General features: G+C 46.5%; 1 long non-coding RNA gene across 5 annotated transcripts in view; it reads right to left on the bottom strand.

Annotated features, from left to right (window-relative positions):
• LOC142435883 (uncharacterized) overlaps positions 1-19,882 on the bottom strand; it is a 111,237-nt gene extending 91,355 nt beyond the window's left edge. For 4 of the 5 annotated variants that reach the window (XR_012781642.1, XR_012781639.1, XR_012781645.1 and 1 more), the window contains exons 1-2: positions 19,808-19,822; positions 9,964-10,088 (exon numbers count right to left, since the gene is read on the bottom strand). This is a non-coding gene — a long non-coding RNA (uncharacterized LOC142435883). Of the gene's footprint in view, positions 1-9,963; positions 10,089-19,807 lie in introns of all 5 variants that reach the window. The other variant, XR_012781641.1, reaches the window with a different exon arrangement.
• Between the last annotated feature and the right edge of the window lie 424 nt (positions 19,883-20,306).

Below are 20,306 nucleotides of genomic sequence, written 5' to 3'. Positions count from 1 at the left end.
AGAGAGCCTAGAGCAAACCTCAAATCTAGTACTGACCAGCAAGGGTTCAAGGAAAGAGGGTGCTAGTTGTGCCCCAGATTGGAAGTGAACTCTGAATGTCCATCTTCAAGAGCCAAAGAGACAGGGTTGGTGGTGGTCAAGAAGTCCTATTCAATAGAGCTAGACGATAGAGACACTTTCAAAACCAGTGTGCTGGCAAAATCTCAAACCAATGATGTGGACCGGGGGTGCTTCGAGGCTCTAGGATGTAGTAAAAGGTTCCTGCTACCTGGAAAGTGTGCTCCAGTTCCTGAAAAGCCAAGCCTTACAGCACGAGTGTGCAGTGAGATTAAGCTCCAGGTGGAGGTAGAGGCAGAGGATGGTTCTCCATGCTGTCCTGTTGACGGGCTCCTTCAGGACTGCACCACTGATGTGCTCACTGCCACCAATGTTTTGCCTTCTCAGGTGGTCCATTGCCGCCCCCAGCATTTGTTCACTGGGGATAAGCCAATATGTCAAGGGCCAAGTGGCTTCGTGGTGGCTAGAGCAAGTTACATGGGGCAGCAGAAGCTCAAAAGCCCCAACCTTCAGGACCCCTCGACAAGGAGAAGGAAGGATGCTGTTCCCACTGACAAGAGGGAGACTCATAAATGGCCCAATCCAGAAGAGCATGGAAAAGGATTAGCGGGAAGAGGCATCTCCCAAGTCTGTGGGTTAAGCCAGCCTGTGCAAGACAAGGCATTGGCTGAGTGCCTTGAGATCAAGTCCTCACAGCTCCCACCAGAGAAGGGACAGCTTCCTGCTGAGGGCCACAGCAAAAAATGGAGGAAGCACTTTGTCCAGTGGATTTGCTCCAGCAAAAAATCTACAGGACACGGTGATCCTTTGCAAAAAGGAAAGCCCGTATTACCCTGTGGTCACAGCCTTGGGCCCCTTCAAAGACAACCAGTGTCTCCTAACAAGGTCACGGAGGCTCAGGTGCTCACGACAGATGTTGGCCAAGTCCTAGAGGGGACACCAGGCTGTCATCAGGAGTATCTTGCGTCAACGTTATGTCCACGAAAAGAAGCGCAGGCCTCAGTTAATGGATGTTCCTCCAGCTGCAGGGCTCCTTTCTTTGTAGAACACAGGAGAGTGGCAAGTGTGAGACCCTGCCTCCACCAGGCGATACCTGACTGCCAGAGCCTTCCCACCACGAGCACCTGTATCAGGGATGTATTCACAAATTTCTGTCCGTTCAGGGGATTCAGTGTCAGAAGCCACACTCAGCCATTGCCCCCCAGGGTGTTTGTGTGCCCAGTCAGCTTGCAGCAGCAGAGGCGGAGGAGGTGGGCTTACTCCAGTTACCCTTACCACTGCCCACGTCACTGTCTTCGAGAATATGTCTTATCTGGCAAATTAGAAGACGCTTCTTCTGCTCTGATTAGTAGGAAAGTATCCATGCCAGCCACTTTAGCCTGTTCTGCACAGGCTAATGGCTTCTCTCAGCCATGATATTCATTGTTCCAAATTGAGATTTTCCCCCTCCTACATTAAAGTGTGACTTCTGTGCTGCATGGCGGGATCTAGAGGGGGTGTCATGTGTGTTAGTCTGTGTAGACTAGAGAAACAAAATTCATACACTCATATTTTATGAGTTTTATATAAAGGTTAAGTGAACATTGAAAAGCATCCCAACCCAGTTCAATCTAAGACCACCAGTCCAATAGTATCCCATGTGTCTGACACCAATCTACAAAGTCCTCCTCACAATCCAAAAACACACGGGGAGACATGGACTGCAGGAGGAAATTGTAGTCCGTGCGCTGGCAGGTTCTCCATGAGGCTGCTGCAGAAACCAGGGCTGCAACAGGGTAGGTCCATGCGGCTTCTCCTCAGGGATCTCCCAGGAAATGAGTCTTTCCAGCTGCTTTAGGGACCTAACAAATGCATATCCACCCTGGTGGCACTATCAGAGAGCAAGAGACCAGAAAGGCTAGGCTCACAGAGCCATTGATCTCCCTGCCCTTCAATTAACCCCACATGAGTTCATTGACGAGGTTGGCATAATATACCTTTAACTATGTTAGATACTGCGTCTCCTTCTCTGAGTGCTAGCTTTGACTTCTCAAAGGGCAGGGCTCTGGAGGAGGTTTTCAGCAGTGTTTCCCACCCACTTCCATCCCAAGTTCTTCATTTTGCACCTCTTATGATTTATGGTAACACCCCTACTGTGAAAACCTCAGAAGGTCCCAACACAGTGAAGAATGTTCCCTGGTGCCATTACTTTGTCTTCAACGTTATGTGGCTGCAGTTGATAGGTTTTGAGAGGCGCAATCCAGCCAAGAAATTCCATCGAGGGTCCAGAAGAGGTTTAGACCAAAGTAGCGTCTCATGGTACCAAGCAGGCATGAGACATGTGGCGGCCTGTCTAAGTCCCACATGTGCATTTGATGAAGGCTGCCAAGTTTGGCATGGAGGTTCCGCCTCAATACACCTGTCACAAAATGGGAAATGACATATTTTGCTACCTTTGCCTCTCTCCCAGCCTAGGGTAACCTCCAGGATGGAAGTCCCAGGTCTGACACATGTGGGTGGGAACTGCTAGGGAGGCTGCCAGCGGGGGACTGTGCTCACCCACTGCACCAAGGGAAAATCCGGTTCACAGCTCACATGCCTTCCTCTGTATATAAACCCGGAGAAGGAGCAACAGCTAAGGCTGAGTGGTACAGGATGAGCGTCTGTGTAATAACCACTAATGGTTAGGCACCATGGACACAGGGTAGGGAAGGATACAGTGAAGAAGAATATGAAGCGTTGGACGTAGCAAAGGGGGCCAAAGAGCATGAGGATCCCCAGAAATGATGCAAGACACAAGCGGAGCTAACACAGGCTTACAAAGGGGAATCGGCCAGGTGCTTCACCCCAGCTTTAGCTAGCTGCCCCCACAGCAGAACTTTATCTCCTACAGAGAGCACTGGGTTGTATAGCAAAGGCACAGCTTTCAAGCAGGGAAGGTTACTTTCTCAATACTATCTTTAGTGGGGCGACAAACTGTTATTTTACTTGATTTCCATCTCCTGACTGGGGGAAGGATGAGTTGATAGCCAGGGTGGGGTAGAGTGGGGATGAGTCAATAACAGGGTGCTAGGACTAAGGAAACATGACCCCAGGCTTTTGGGCTTCACACATGCATACACACACGCGTCCGCGCTCTAGGAATGTTCTCACGAAACATGACCCCAGGCTGGTGGTCTTCACATGCACACACACGCGTGTGCACACACACACATACATGCTCTAGGAATGTTCTCAGCAAACATGACCCCAGGCTGGTGGTCTTCACACACACACACACACACACACGCACACACACACACACACACACGCTCTAGGAATGTTCTCAGGAAACATGACCCCAGGCTGGTGGTTTTCACACACACACTAACGCGCACACTCTAGGAATGTTCTCAGGAAACATGACCCCAGGCTGGTGATCTTCACACACACACGCACACACACACACACACACACGCGTGCACGTGCTCTAGGAATGTTCTCCGGAGAGAGTGGCTTCTAAGGACTGAGTGCTGCAAAGAAAGTCACAACTGGGAGCAGCCTTCCCTTCCCCTAGAGACTCCTGGGAAATCAGGATGTGCACGGAGATTAGACATCACCTGTCTTGATAAGGGAAACCAGTTCAATAGTGGTCAGTGTTTCCTCTGTGCTTCTAACACAGGGTTTTATTTCCTGGGCACCAGATTATAGAAGAAGGCAGGAGGGCCCCCCAAAATATGATTAGTTGATCCGCTAGAGTAAATTCTCATGTGCTTAAAAGAACACCCCTGGTGGGCCAGGGTTTACTGTTTACTGAACTAAACAGTAAAGGATGGCGAGGAAGACATCCACTGAGCCTTGACCTCCATGCCTCAGTCAGGACACCAAGTGTGTGTGTGGGGTGGGTGGGGACTGACACCAGTGGTGGAGGAGGGAAGTGGACATAGGCCCCAGAGACTGCTGGTACAGCAGCATGATGTTGTTTCTGGAGTCCTGATTGTGCCAAGGCAGCCTCTGGAGTGACTGTGGCAGTAAAAAATCAGATTCTGGATCTGCAGAGCCTGGATCTGGGGCCTCTTGGGTAGCAGGTAGCTTGGGTGTGTTCCTAGAGAGAGTGAAGAGCTGGACACCGGACTACCCGCTGCTGAACCCTACCGTTCGTGCTAGGTAAGTGCACGGAGATGGAGAGAAGACCCTGAAAGAACAGCAAGGGGTGCATGGACCAAGCCCCTTCCCTTTCCCCTGCCACCAGGTCCTCTTATATGGTGCTGTGAGGTCAAACAAAGGGAAGCCCACTCAGACCTGCAGAGACCTCAGCGAAACACCTGCCCCCCACCCCCCACAATTCAGCAGACATCTCACAAGGACACTCACACATACCCGAGAGAGAAACCTCACACACATACTTCCTTGGAGACTTCCAGAGAGACTCAGAGGCCTCGCACAGAGACTTCATATGAAGTTCTCAGCATCCTTTATGGAGACTTCTCAGAGACCCCACAGGGACCTCACACAAAGCCCTCCCACATAGCTCACTGCCAGCACGGGAGAATTAGCAGCCGCTGTCCACCCCTGAGCTCCTGGAAACTTTCACACATTGTCTGCAGTGCCCCCCATGCTTGTGCATCTTTGTCCTCATAGCCTTGCTTGGGAACAACAGAATCACAAACTGCACGTAGTTGTGTGCAAATTTTTTCCACTGAAACGTTTTCACTAGCCTGAACTCTGAAGTGTAGTTTACAATTGAAATACAAGTAAAACTGCCAACACCAAATGAGAGTGTGATTTTAGATGGTGTGCAGTCAAATGTCGTACGCCACACTTTTACTTTTGCTTCGGACAAATTCTCTAATTGGTGGGGAAGTGACTGACTACTTTGGAAGCAACAGAACAGTCCATCAAATGGGCTTCAGGACTCAAATATATAAATAGACATCTGATCTGAACTCAAACTCATTCCCCAAGGGGCTCATGAACCTCATTTTTTTGGAAGAGTGAAGGAACCCACATGAAAATAACAAAATTTACATCACATTGTGTCTGTCTGGCTTAATTTCTCAATGAAACAGCTGTCATATCTGAAGATATGCAGGGCAACATTCCTTTTATAGCTCTGTCGACATAATTAATATGATTTTTCTGTGAAATGTAATATTTCTAAGTTATGCAAAGTCCTAATGTTTATCTACCACAACAAACTGATAATATTTCGAAGGATGAAGAAATAGATCAAGAAATAATAATTAATGAAATACACATTTTCAGGTAGTACCATTTACAATAGCCAAGCGTAAATGAAAATATCTATATCTATACTTGAATAAAAAAACAACAGATTTATATGAGGAAAACTACAGAAATTACAAGAAATCAAGAGTGACCTCAGCAAATGGGATAATATCCCATGCTCCTTGACCAGACGACTCAATGTAGTACAGTTATCAGTTCTACTCAAGGCACTAGACAAGTTTAATTCACTCCTGATAAAATTACCCTCATCTTTCTTCAAAGAATTGCAAAACCACTGATTACTAACTTCATATGGTAAGGGCATAGGTCAGGGGTTGAACCTACAAACTTCTCCTTGGTAGAAAGATAAAACTGTTCTCATAAAAGACTTGTAGGCTGGCTTTGAGTTGGAATTTTGGGGTCATTTAGGATTTTTTTGTGGCATGTGATTTTTAGGGCTTTAAGGTCATTTGGGGTCATTTAATTTTTTTGCGCATTAGGGTGGTTTGGGCTTTAAGGGTGTTTTATAAGGTTTAAGGGAGTTTTTAAGGGATTTAGGGGTGATTTTTTGGAGTGTATAGGTATTTTTTAGCAGGTAGGGGTGTTTTTAGTGATCTTACAGGGTTTCTTAGAGATTTTAGGGTATTTTAAAATATTTTATGTGTTTTTCCCCAGCATTTTTGTTTTGTTGGGGCTTTCATGTTGTCTTCAGGGCATTTATGTGGTTTTGGAAGTTCATGGTTTGGGAATCTTCTAGGGATATGATTTGGAAGTTCCACATGTTTTGGGAGGCACTTAGTGTGTTATTTGTGGCTTCAGAGTGTTATTTGAATTTTAGGGAATATTATGGCTTTTCAGACATTTTAAGGCTTTTAGGGTGATTTTAGTGTTTAAGGGTGTTTATTAGGCTTATATGTGTTTTTATGGCTTTTAGTGTTTTGTTAAAATTTTAGGGTGCTTCTTAAGGCCTTAGAGTGTTTGGGGGGATTAGGTTTTGGTTTTCAGGGCTTTAGGGTTTTGTTGGATTATTTTTTGCTTTCATGGTGAATTCATGTCTATTAGGCTGTTGGACTTTTACAGGGTTTTATAGTGCTTCGGGTTGCTTTGTAGGGATGTTCTTGGGGTTTTAAAAGACTTTTAGCGTGTTTTTAGGGCTTCACGTGTTCTTTATTTTGCGTTTTAAGGCATTTGCATAATATTAGGGCATTTATTATGTTTTCGGGACGTAAGGAGTTTTTTTTAAGACTTATGGCGCATTAGGGTGTTTTAGAAAGCCTTTTACCATGTATTTAATGGTCTTAAGATGTTTTAAAGAGTCTTTAGGTGTGGTCTTAGCATTTTAGAAATATTTTAGACGTTTTAGGGTTTTTAAGGCATTTATAGTGTTTTTACGACTTTTAAGGTGTTTTTAGAACACGCCTGACAGGTACACACTATTTCAATCAGGCTCTGGTTAGTGCCTCTCAATCAATTGGTGACATGGGAGTCTGGATAATGGATTACCTTTACTCTGCAGATGAGAAAACTCACTCAAAAAGACACAGGTGTTGACCCACAGGCACACAACTGGTTAACAACAAAGACATATTCACAACCAGTGTTGGGAGCCAGAGCCCTAAGCCCCACATACCTGTCCCCAGCCGAACAGTCAATCTATCCTGAACCATCAAATGATCTGTGCAGATCCTCCCACCCAAGTCACCTTCCCATGCCAAATATTTTATTTCAGAAGGGGGCAGTGAATCTGCAGCTCTGAGAGAGGGACATATCTGATCGGAGCACATGGAGCAGATGAAGGGGGAGGAGGGGAATGTGGAGCACATCCTGGCACACCAGGACTTGAGGATGATGTTCCCACTCAGAGAATCCAGTCCACATAGAAGACCACATGGCCAGCCCCACGATGAGACAAGACACCCCTCAAAGACCCATAGCCTTAGAGGGGACAACACTGAAGACACAGTGTGGGAAATGCGCCCGAACTAATCCTGCCACACCGAGGCATAACACTAAGGGGGTACAGCAGAAGAGCAAGAAAACGAAGCATCAAGGTCCCCAGGGAATGCCAAAGGATGACTTTGGGGCCAGTACTTGGTACACCAACAGACTGGACTGGAAAACACTCTTAAAGGCCAACAAACCGACCTTGAACTAACGATGAGCCACTTCTTTCTTGTTGAGTTGTTTTCATTCATTGTCATTGGATTTTGGTTGTTTTGTTGCTTTTAGTGCTTGGTTTTGCTCTGTCTTGTTTTGTGTATGTTATTACATCTACAGGTCTGTCTAAATAAGATAGGCTGGATGAACAATCTGGAGGAGAGAAAACAGGACCAACACTTCTGGGGAGACATGGGAGAGAGGGAGGTGTGGGGAAAGGTAGTGGTGTTAAGAAACCCAGAGAAAAGGGAAGAACAGGTGATGCAAATCAGTGGTGAGGGGGATGTAGGAGGCCTGGTAGGGAGTGATCAAGGGAAATGGAACCAATGGAACCAAGAGGAATTACTGAATTACTGAAGCACAAATGAAAAGTGAGCATGGCAGTGGGCCCAAGAGGCAAATCAAAGGGAATAGAAAAGCAAGCTAGGAAGCAAGGGTCAATTATAGAGGTTTAAAAAAAGGCATGTACATATTTAAATATATGAGCATGGGGAAATAGATCTATGTCCCTATATTTATAGGTTTTGTATTAAGGTAGCAGATGGACATTGGGCCACTGCTCAAGGACTCCCTCGTTGCAAAAATACTGTTCTATTAAATTGGCATTCTATGATGCTCACCTTCCCTACACGATCACTGAACACAAAGCAGGTACATAAGCAAATGTGGTGAAGAAAGCTAATGGTGCCCAGCTATCAAATATATAGCATGTGAGGTCTTAAAGGCTTAAAGGAAAACAAGCGCCCATCTAGCTCAGAAGAAACAAAGCCCACATGGAAGAAGCACACCAGCTTGTGTGATCATGAGGTTTTGAAAAGATTTGGTAGCAGGCATCATCAGAACAAAAAAAATCTTATCATTGCGAATGAGCGGGGAGTGCTGGGTACAGACACAAAGCCCATTTACAGTCCTCTGGACATCCCTAACAGAAGGGTGTCAGGGAGGAGATAAACCAAGACAGGTACCAGATAATAACGATGAAACACAGCTTTCCCCTAGTTCCTACATGTTTCCTCTCTCCCACTATCATGATCCCAAGTCTAATTTACAAATCAGGCTAGACTAGAGAATGTACACTTGGACAGATAGGAACAGGAAACATGGGGAATCCAGGGTGGATGAGCCCTTGAGGACCAGTGTTATGAGTGCAGACTCGGGAAGGGTGGAGGGAGGGTAGGTTGGAAAACGGAAACCGTATACAGGGATCTACATTTAACCTCAACAGAAAAGTGGGTGAAGGAACACCAGACAGTGCAAGATATGAGAAAATAATTAGTAAATTATCAAGGGTAGCTCGAATGGAGGGGGAAAAATGAGGAGCTGAGGCCAGGGGCTTGGGTGGGGTGGAGAGTGGATATTTTGAGAATAATGAGGGCAATGAATGTACAAATGTGCTTTACACAACCGATGTATATATGCATTGTGGTTAGTGTTGCATGAACAATTTAAAAAAAGGTCTGGACAGAGGGCACATGCAAGGATGATCTCAGGCTGGATTAGATCAGCAAAATCACCTACTGGAGTTGCCTCACCCTGTGTCTATTCCTGAGTCAGGCATGAAGCTTAGGGCCCATAGTCCCAGGAGCTGGACAGGGAGGGAGGCGGGGTTCTGAGGTCATTCCATAGGGGCAATGGCCCTCCTGTCCTGCCCGGCCCACCCTCCTTTGTAATCCTGCTGGCTGGAGCACGGCTTTCATGGAGTCCACACCATGGGAGCTCTACTACTCATGGGGGATTGGCAGGAAGCCTCTGCTTATGCGCACACACCACCACCTAGCTGGAGGATCTCTGTGAACAAAGCCTGAGGCAGACAACAAGCCCACTAATTGATGCTGTAAGAGATACAATCAGCATCCAGAAACCTGCAACTGGGAGTAAGAGGCAGCATACTTGGCCCCAGCCACTCCCACTGCCATCTTCAAGGAGTGACATTCTAAAGCAGAGGGTTTTCAAAAGGCACTGCCAGGACTGTGGAATGAGCAGCTCATTTGTGGACATGGATACTGTGTGATCCAGAAGTATTACCTCTTCCTTTCCATTCAGGTGAGACAAAAAAAAGTTCCAAATAGAAAGCCATGCATCTAAACAGTATCCAATAGCCACTCATGTGCAGTGCTGCCGCCTCCAAAGAGCTTTCCTAGGTTTTTCTCTCTGTGGACAGATATACCTTGGTCCTTGGCTCTGCATGAGAAAGAATTCACGCCAAAGCCAGGTTTGTGATCCAATTGTGTTTTAGGAGAGATAGGGAGGTATGGTAGGCAACCCTGGTGGACCCCAGTGGCTGAATTGAATTTACTTGGCCTAGGTGGGTCAATGTGGGTGCAGCACCCACCCAGGTGTACCTGGCCTTCCTGACTGGAAACCTGGACCTCTGAGCACGCTCGGTGTGCCACTCTTTCCTGGGTGGCTAGCTTGGCCCTCTGAGCATGCATCATGGACAACCTAGTCCCTATGCTAGCTACCTAAAATTTACACCCTGAAGAGATATGGACCCAAATCTTTGGGGTACAAGGCGACGACATCTTTAGGTACTTCCTGCTGGCAAAAGGGTGAAGTCCATACTCTTTCTACTCTGCTGGGAGGGGTTGTCCATTCAGGTCTAGGATGGATAAGGTTGAGGTGGTCCAGGAGATGGTGGTCCTAGAGGTGGCACACTTGGTTCAGAGGGCTTGGTAACTTGAGAACTTCTGGAAAAACAAACAAACGGACAAAAGGGTGAACAGTTTAACTGAGACAAGGCTAGGCTTGTGAGGTGGCAGTGCCCTTGAAATTAGGTGAGTGTCACAGGAAACAAAAAAAATCCTAGGATTATCAGGCATGTGTGTTTGTTCGTTCTAAGTATAGGCACGGGAGTAAAAGCATCCACAATTTCCCCTATGAGGGTACAGGGTTTGGGAACTACTGGGTGCACTGAGATCACTGTTTCATTTATGATCCTAATGTTTGGACCCACTGATAAGAACCATGCTTCTATTTAATCCTATTATCCCTCAATTATTAACTTTGGTCAAACAAATTTTGTTTTCATTAATTACTTTCATAGTTATCTATCTATACACACACATTTAATTGAATGGAATGAAAAGGTCATGCGTTATAGCGTTAAATTGTAATATTGGAATACTACAGCGGGAGTCAACAGGGATCAAAAGAAAGTAAGTGTCTGAGTCATTTTTAATTTTCTTGGCTTCAAATTGAATAAAAGACTTGTAAATTACCCAGAGACCAAATTCCCATGGTGCCTCCTACAACGGGTAGAATGTTCAGGGATGTTTCAGGGCTGGGAGATTAGTAACCCCTAAGTCCAGGATCCCTTAGGGCAGGGGTCCTCAAACTGTTTACACAGGGGGCCAGTTCACTGTCCCTCAGACCGTTGGAGCACCAGACTATAGTTAAAAAAAACCAAACTATGAACAAATTCCTATGCACATTGCACGAATCGGCTACTAAGTAGGACATGCAGAGGCAGCAAAAACACCCTGAGGGTGGGATAAATGTCGTCAGGCCACATGTGCCCCACGGGCCACAGTTTAAGGATGCCTGCCTTAGGGGTTCCTGGGTGCACTGGGGATGAAGGTCTCTACTGCTCCTCAAAAGGAGAAATGCTGTAACTTCTGGCATTTCGGCCCACTTTCCAATCACTTTACAAAACTGTTCCAGGTGAATCAGGGTTAGAAGGGAAAGTGTACCATTCTCTGGCCACCATTCTCCTTTCTCAAATAAAGTTGCATAGTGTATCAGCTTTTGTTTGTCTAGCCTCTGTGTCAACTCTATCCCAATTGGACAGGATTCATGCAAGGGGGCAATTCCTGAGGATGAAGCTGCTAAGTCCCATCTAGAAAGCACAAAAGAAGGCTATGTAGATCTTGCTGCCTCAAGGTCAATAAACCCCACTTGAGAGCGAGCCCTTTATTGCCCTGAATCTGTTGCCTCAGGAAGATGCCCCAGCAAGAAGTAAGGGATCAAAGACAACTCACTGAGGTCGACTTTAAGTCCAACCATTATTCTAGACAAGCTAGGAGAACCACTGCTTGGGATGGCCCCATGGCCCTCCAAGATGCCTGCTGGCGGGAGCAGACTCTCAAATCTCTGAAGGGAAGGGGCATCTGGAAGCTCAGGGAACCTTAAGGGAATTGGAATTTCTGTCTGGAACATCGTGGCAGTGGAACTGTGTATTAAGAGCTTTCCCCAAAAGTGCCTTAAGCAGCAACACTGAAAGCCTAAAGGTAACAGTTACACAGGAAGGGTTCCATATGCCATTGGCCTAAGCCTGGGCCACGGAAAACCAGCCTGTAACAAGGAACAAACCTACACTGGTAGAACACTAACACTATAACGCCTCAAGTTTTAAATTCAGGAAATAATTTTAAACATTTTTATTCTTTACTTTCATAGTTATCAATATGTATATATGGCATTCAAATATATAAAACGTGCAATGTTTTTGAAATGTAACCAAATTGTCACATTGATAATTTATAAGTTTGGTACCAGATAAGTTTCAATTAAATGCTATAAAAATGTTGTGCTGGGCATTATAGGGCTAAAGCAGCTTGTTTGAAAAGCCAGGAGAAAGGGAATGGAGGGGAAAAGGGAAATATTTGGCTCCCAGGACAAGGCAGGGCTAACTCCCAGGTCTATTCAACCAGCTCCCTAGGCAGTGCCCTTCCACATGTTTGGGCTGGTGGGCACCATCTTGGCCAGGGTCACAGGCCCCGTTTCCCCATGGCCACAATGGCGGCTATATAGGATCTCTGGGAAAAGCTTAAACAGCCTTGACAAGAGTGAAGCCATTATGAGCTGACAGAAGGCACCATGTAAAGTAAATAAAGTAGCTATGAACTGTAAATGAACTAGCTGATGTAGGGGAGGTAGGCTGTGCAGATGTGCCCAAGGGAATGTCCCAAAGGATATGGATGCTCAGAAGATTCGCGAGAGCGACCAGAGCAGTCTTTGTTCAACTAAGAATGACTAACTGCAACACCCTGCTTCCCTACTCTGCCTGCTTGCACACCTGCACATTGCAAAAGTATAAAAACCTTTGGACAATTAGACTGGGGCTGCTCAGGAAAAAAAACTTTTTCTGTTGAACTTGCCAGCGGTCGGAGTAGTTTTCTTTCTGGGAATGGAGACTGGCTACAACATTTCGAGGTGCACCGAGATCCAATTGCCACTGTCTGGGCTTGCTTAGAAAGGAAACCTCCTTAACAGGAGTGCTCTCCCCAGAACTACGGATTTCTGATTTCTCTAGGCCAGGGGTCCTTAAACTCTTTAAACAGGGACCAGTTCACTGTCCCTCTGATCAGTTGGAGGGCCGAACTATCGTTTCAATAAAACTATGAACAAATTCCTATGCTTCCTGCACATACCTTATTTTGAAGTTTAAAAAAAACACACAAACAAACGGGGCACAAACACTCGGCGGACAGGATCAAGGTCCTCGGCTATCCGCATGTGGCTCACAGGCTATTGTTTGAGGACCCCTGCTCTAGGCGCTCACAAAGAGAATGTAGTTTCAGCCCTAAAGCCTGGAGACTCCGCAATTTGTTTAAAGGTGATTGGACAGAAGGAGTTCCTGATTTGCCCATGCAAGACTGGTTTTCCCTTCCCCTATTTCTCAGAGTTCATAGTTATGTTTATGGGGAACCAGGACATCCCTATCTGATCCCTAAAATTGATGCGTGGAATGACATTGCCACTAATAAGCCAGCATAAACAAAAGACTTACTTCCTCCTGCAACAGAAAGGGTTCTTGTTTCAAGATTTCAGGAAACATGGCAGGACCAGAAAAAAAATAGACCCAAGGTCCTAAAACCACTAAGGTGGAGGCTGCCCTTCCCCAACCCCTCCCCATACCCCTCTGTCTCAGCTTTATTCCTTTTTGCAGGAGGACTCTGGAAGTGGGAGAACTAGCTTACGACCCTTCATTATCACTGCCACCCTGTCAGGTGCATGGGGCTGGAGAGAGAGAAATACTCATAACTCCTTTCTGAGTCCACACCCCAACATACACTAGGGCTGGTAGGGGATCTCGACCGCCCCAACCCCCAAGAAGGATAATTCGGCAGCAGCCATTCTACACTCAAGGCAAGCAGCCCCAACACCTGGGGAAGACCCCTGAGTCCCTTTTTGGGTATATATCCCCTTGTATTCCAGTGATTTGTATAATTGGAATCAACAAAATCCCTTTTTCTGACAAAGCAGGTCTGATTCCTTGATAGAAACGGTTTTCCATATGCATTAGCCCACCTCCAGAAATTGCCAGCAACTTCTCCAGGTGCTGTTCACAACACAGGTACAGTAGCCCTGCCAGAGAGAGGCCCAGTAAGCAGTCAATGGACATGATGGTCAGACAGCAGGCACTCCCCATGTGAGGGAAACTCTTTTTGCCACTGCATGAAAAATGTGAGATCCAAACTCCTAGCAAGGCACAGAAGGCCTAACCAGGTATCACCAGTTTCTCTTGCAGGCCCTCAGTGGAACAGCTAGAAAACCTATGAATTTATCTAAGGTCAGTGAGAATTTTCAGGCTCTTACAAGAGAATGTCTGCGTGCCTTTTTAGAGTGACTGATGGAAGCCTACGGGCTTTATATCCCTAACGGCCTGGAGGCCCTGAGAACAGGAGGGCAATAAGTATTGCCTTTATTACTCAGTCTGCCTCAGACATGAAAAAGAAGTGGGAAGGGTTTGACGGGAAAAATCTTAGTGATTTGGTACAAGTGGCTCAGCGGGTGTGTAACAACAGAGATGATCCTACCACGACAGAGACAAAGAAACTAGTTAAAATACTAGGAATTGCCATGAGAGACCCCAGAGACTCAGGAAAAGGAGAGCATGGCCCACTTACGGAGAGACTGACCTGTGGGCACCGCCAAGCCATGGGGCAGGATCAATGTGCCTACTGCAGGAAAGAAGGACATTGGAAAAATCAGTGCCTTGAATACCCCAGGAGAAGCAGACAACCCTCCAATAGAGAGGACGGGCCTCATCCACACCTAGAAAATCCCAAGCAAGAGACAATAATGCTTGAAGAAGCTGAATGAAGGTGTCCGTGCTCTGTTTCACTTGGTCCCCAGGATCCCAGGCTAACTGTCCAAGTAGGAGGCCAGCCAGTCAATTTCTTAGTGGACACAGGGATTACCTTCTCAGGTTCAGAAAAGAGTACAGGCAAATTGTCAAAAGGAAAGATTTGAATTACTGTCAGCATATGATTGCTTCCAAAAATAACTCACACCAGAAGATTTGCATGGAGGTTAGGTGGGTTTCTCAAGACATCATGATAAAAAATATCTGTCTGCCCTTTGTCCCAGTTAGCCATATGATTTTTATGGCACTGGCCCCTGGCTTGGCTGTTGAGCCAGGGAAACTGTTTTTGCAGGACGTGAGGCGGTGGCCTGTGGCCATCAGTGGAAGGACAAAATCTCCACAGTGGTCTTCCTGTTTCAATATGGAGCCACCTATATCACCTCTCGGACATTATTGTTGTCCTGGGCTCAGAATCGCCACCCCAGGTCTAGAAGGCACCTAACAGATCCACACTATTTGAATCAGGCTCTGGTTAGCCCCTATCAATCACTTGGTGACATGGGAGTCTGGACAATGGAGTACCTTTACTTTTCGGATCAGAAAACTAACTCAAAAAAACACAGGTGTTGACCCAGAGGCACACAACTGGTTAAAAACAAAGCCAAACTTACAACCATTTTCTGGAGCCAGAGTTCTGAGCCCCTCGTGGCTGTGCCCAGCCGAGCAGTCCCTCTCTCCTGGACCCACCAAAGATCTGAGCAGATATTCCCCACAACCCCTCCCAAAGATTTTATTTCAGAGGATAGCATTGAATTTGCATCTCCTGGACAGAGACATTATCTGATCAGAGCACACAGAGATGAAGGGGAGAAGGGGAGAGTGGAGCACATCCTGTCCCACCAGACCTTGAGGATGATGTTCCCACTCAGAGAAGTCAGTTCACATAGAAGACCACATGGCCAGCCCCACGATGAGACACAATGTCCCTCAAAGACCCATAGCCCTAGAGGGGACAACACTGGAGACACAGTGTGGGAATTACCCCCAAACTGATCTCGCTACACCGAGGCATAACACTAAGGGGGTACAGCAGAAGAGCAAGTAAAAGGAGCAGCAAGATCCCAAGGAAATGCTAAAGGTGGACTTTAGGGTGAGGGTTTGGTGCCCCAAAAGACTGGACTAGAAAACACTCCTAAAGGCCAACACATAGTCCTTAAACTGTCTATGAGCTTTTCTATCTTGTTGACCTTTGTTTTCTTTTATTGTCATTGGATTTTTGTTGTTTTGTTTATTTTGCTGCTTGGTTTTGTTCTTTCTTGTTTTTGTGCATGTTATTGCCTCTACAGGTCTGTCTAAATAAGATAGGCTGAACGAACAATCTGGAGGAGAAAAAAAAAAACGGGACTAGCACATCCTGGAGGACATGCGAGAGAGGGAGGTGGGAAGAAAGGTAGTGGTGTTAAGAATTCCAGAGACAAGGGAACAACAAGTGATGGAAATCGGTGGTGAGGGGGATGTAGGAGGCCTGGTAGGGCGTGATCAAGGGTAATGTAACCAAGAGTAATTACTGAAACCCAAAGGAAGATTGAGCATGGCAGTGGGCACAAGAGGAAAATCAAAGGGTATAGAAGAGTGAGCTGGGAAGCAAGGGCCAGTTATACACGTCTAAATAAAGGCATGTACATATGTCCATATATTAACAAAGGGGCATGGGGAAATAAATCTATGTACAGATGTGTAAAGATTTAGTATTAAGGTAGCAGATGGACATTGGGCCTCTGCTCAAGGACTCCCTCATTGCAAGAACACTGTTCTATTAAATTGGTATTCTATGATGCTCACCTTCACTACACGATCACTGACCACAAAGCGGCTGCATAAGCAAATGTGGTGAAGAAAGCCGATGGTGCCCAGCTACCAAATGATATAGCGTGTGGGGTCTTAAAGGCTTGAAGGTAAAGAAGCGGCCATCTAGCTCAGAAGCAACAGAGCCCACATGGAGGAAGCATACCAGCCTGTGTGATCACAAAGTTTCAAAGGGATAAGGCAACAGGCATCATGAGAACAAAAATATCTCATCATGGAGAATGAGAGGGGACTGCCGGGTATAGACCCAAAACCTATTTGCAGTGCACTGGACATCCCCTTACAGAAGGATCTCAGAGAGGAGATGAACCAAGACAGGGTATGAAACAGCAAAGATGAAACACAACTTTCCTCTAGTTCTTAATGCTTCCTCTTACCCCACTATTATGATCCCAATTCTACCATACAAATCTGGTCTAACTAGAGAAGATACTCTAATACCGATAGGAATTTCAAACACGGGGAATCCAGGGTGGATGGGCCCTTTAGGACCAGTGTTATGAATGGAGATACTGGGAGGGTGGAGGATGGAAAGTGGGAACCGATTACAAGGATCTTCATTGATCTAAAAGAAAGGTGGGTTAAGGGGGACACCAGACAGTGAAAGATATGACAAAAGTATTACTACATTTCCAAGGATTGATGAGGGATGGGTGGCGGGCATTGAGGGGGCGGGGAATGAGGAGCTGAAGCCAGGGGCTTGGGTGGAGAGTGGATATTTTGAGAATAATGAAGGCAATTAATGGTCAGATGTGCTTCCAACAGCTGATGTATATATGGATTGTGGTTAGTGTTGTAGGAGCCACTAATAAAAAGATCATAAAAGAAACAAAAATAATCTGGGCAGAGGGCTCATGCAAGGATGATCTCAGGCTGAATTAGACCAGTCAAAACAGCTACTGGAGTCCCCTCACCCTGTGTCTATTCCTGAGTCAGGTATGAAGCTTAGGGCCCACAGCCCCAGCAGCTGGCCAGTGAGGGAGGTGGGGCTCTGAGGTCATTCAACAGGGGGAATGGTCCTCTGTCCTGCAGGGCCCACGCTCCTTTGTACACCTGCTCTCTAGGGCACGGCTTTCATGGAGTCCACACCATGGGAGCTCTACTACTCATGGGGGGTTGGCAGAGGGCCTCTGCTCATGCGCTCACACCACCACCTAGCTGGAGGATCTCTGTGAACAAAGCCTGAGGTAGAAAACAAGCCCACTAACTGATGCTGTAAGAGATACAATCAGCATCCAGAAACTAGCAACTGGGAGTAAGAGGCAGCATACCCTGGTCCCAGCCCCTTCATAAAGCACTGCCAGGACTGTGGAATGGATACTCTGTGATCCAGACGTAGTACCTCCTCCCTTCCAGGCAGCTGAGACAAAAACCCTTGCAAGCAGAAAGCCATGCATCTGAACAGTATCCACCAGCCACTCATGTGCAGCCCTGCTGCCTCCAAAGAGCCTTCTTGAGTGAGAGAGAAATCACGCAGAAGCCTGGTCTGTCACTCAAGTGAGTTTTATGAGCGCTAGGGAGGCGTGGTGGACAAGTCTAGCCGACCCCAGTGGCTGAATTGAATTTCTATGGCCTAGGTTGGTCACTCCAGGTACAGGACCCACCCAGGTGTACCTCCCCTTCATGGCCAGAAATCTGGACCTCTGAGCATGCACAGGGTGCCTCTCCTAACTGGGCTCTTATCTTGGCCCTATGGGCATGCATAACGGATGCCCCAGTCCCTAGGATAGCTACTTAACATTTGTCCACCTGAAGAGATATGGACCCAAATCTTTGGGGTACTGGGCGACGACATCTCTAGCTAATTCCTGCTGGCGAAAGGGGCGTAGCGGGGCTTTGGATCCACACCCTTCCTACACTGCTCGAGGGGTTGTCCATTGAGGGCAACTTAATACAGGATGGATAAGGTTGAGGTGGTCCAGGAGGTGGTAGTCGTGGACCTGGCACACTTGGTTCAGAAGCTTTAGTCACCCGATAACTTCTGGGAAAAACAAACGGTCTAAAAGGTGAACAGTTTGACTTCGACAAGGGTAAGCTGCTGTGGTGGCAGTGGCCTTGAAATTAGATGAGTGTCACAGGAAACAAAAAAAAATCTTAGGATTACCAGACATGTGTGTTTGTTCATTGGAAGTACAGGAAAAGGGATAAAATCATTCACACTTTCCCCTAGGAGGGCACAGGTTTGAACACTACTAGGTGCAGTGCGATCACTGATTCATTTATGATGCCAAGTCTTGGAACCGCTTATAAGACCCATCCTTCTTTTTAACCCTATAACGCTTCAATTTTAATTTTGGGAAAAAATTATTTTCTTTTTGTTGTGGACTTTCATAATTATAAATATATATACACATATTAATATATACATTTTTTAAATGTTATGAAAACATCATGCTCCGCGTTATAGAGTTAAATGGAAATAATGGGCTAGTACAGGAGGAGTCAAAATTGACCAAAATAGTGTAACTACCTCAGTCATTTTGAATTTTATTGGGTTCAATTGGAATAAAGGCTTGTAAATTTCCCGGGGTCCAAATTCCCTTGGTGCCTCCTACAACGGGTAGAATGTTCAGGAATGTTTCAGGGCTGGGCGATTAGTAACACCTAAGTCCAGGATACCTTAGGGCAGGGTCCTAAAACTGTTTACCCAGGGGGCTAGTTCACTGTCCCTCAGGCCATTGGAGGGACAGACTATAGTTTAAAAGAAAAACAAAAATTACAAACAAATTCATGTGCACACTGCACATCTTCATTTGAAGTTCAAAAAATAAATAAATGGGGCACATACACCCGGCAGAAAGGATCAACGTCCTCGGCTGTCTGCATGTGGCCCACAGGCTGTAGTTTGAGGACCCCTGCTCTAGGCGTTCACCAAGAGGATGTGGTTTCAACCCAAAACTTGGAGACTCTACAATTTGTTTAAAAGTGATGGGGCAGAAGGAGTCCTGATTGACCCACGCAAGACTAGCTATCCCATCCCCAATTACTAAGAGTTCATAGTTATGGTTATGGGGAACCAGGACATCCCGATGTGATCCCTTTAATTCAAGTGTGGGCTGAAATTGCCACTAAGAAGCCTGCAAATATAAAAGACTTACTCCCTCCCTCAAAGAAAGGGTCCTTGTTTCCAAGGTTTCAGGATATATGGCAGGACCGGAAAAACAAACGATCCAAGTTCCCAAAACCACATAGGTGGAGGCCATCCCTCCCAGTCCCCCTCCCTCACTCCCTCCCTCACCCCCTCACTTCCCCTCCCCTCCCCTCCCGATCTCTCTCCCCTAATCGGCTTTATCCCATTTTGCAGGAGAACTCTGGGAGTGGGAGAGGTGGCTTCAGACCCTTTGGTTCCACCCCCGCCCTATAAGGTTTCTAGGGGCCAGGAATAGAAAACTTCTAACAGGCCCTTATTGAGTCACTCCCACCCCCACCGGGCCCCCAACCTCACTCCTACCCCAACCAGTAGCCCCCCTACACACACTAGTACTGGTATGTCTTCCATACTCATCAGCCCACCTGGAATGATTGCCAGCAACTTCTCCAGGTGCTGTTCACAACCGAGGACGGGTAGCCCTTCCAGACAGAGGCCCTGTAAGCAGTCAGTGAACCCGATGGTGAGTGAGCGGGCACTCCCCACTTGAGAGAAACTCTTTTGGCCACTACATGAACAATGTGGGATCTCAATTCCTAGCAAGGCCCAGAGGGCTTTACCAGGTATCACCCGTTGATCTTACACGACCCTCTGCCTAAGAGCTAGGAAACCTATGAATTTATCAAAGGTTAGTGAGAATTTTCAGGCTCTTATAAGAGATCATCCGCCTGCCTTTCTAGAGTGGCTGATGGAAGCCTACGGGCTTTATACCCCTAAAGGCCTGGAGGCCACGAGAACAGGAGGGCAATAATTATTGCCTTTATGACTCAGTCAGTCTGCCTCAGCCATGAAAAAGAAGTGGGAATGGTTTGAAGGGAAAAATGTTAGTGATTTGGTACAAGTGGCTAATTGAGTATATAACAA

The sequence above is a fragment of the Tenrec ecaudatus genome (assembly GCF_050624435.1).
Source record: "Tenrec ecaudatus isolate mTenEca1 chromosome 5 unlocalized genomic scaffold, mTenEca1.hap1 SUPER_5_unloc_5, whole genome shotgun sequence".
NCBI classification, from domain to species: Eukaryota; Metazoa; Chordata; class Mammalia; order Afrosoricida; family Tenrecidae; genus Tenrec; species Tenrec ecaudatus.
This window is presented reverse-complemented; position numbering and strand designations above follow the sequence as displayed.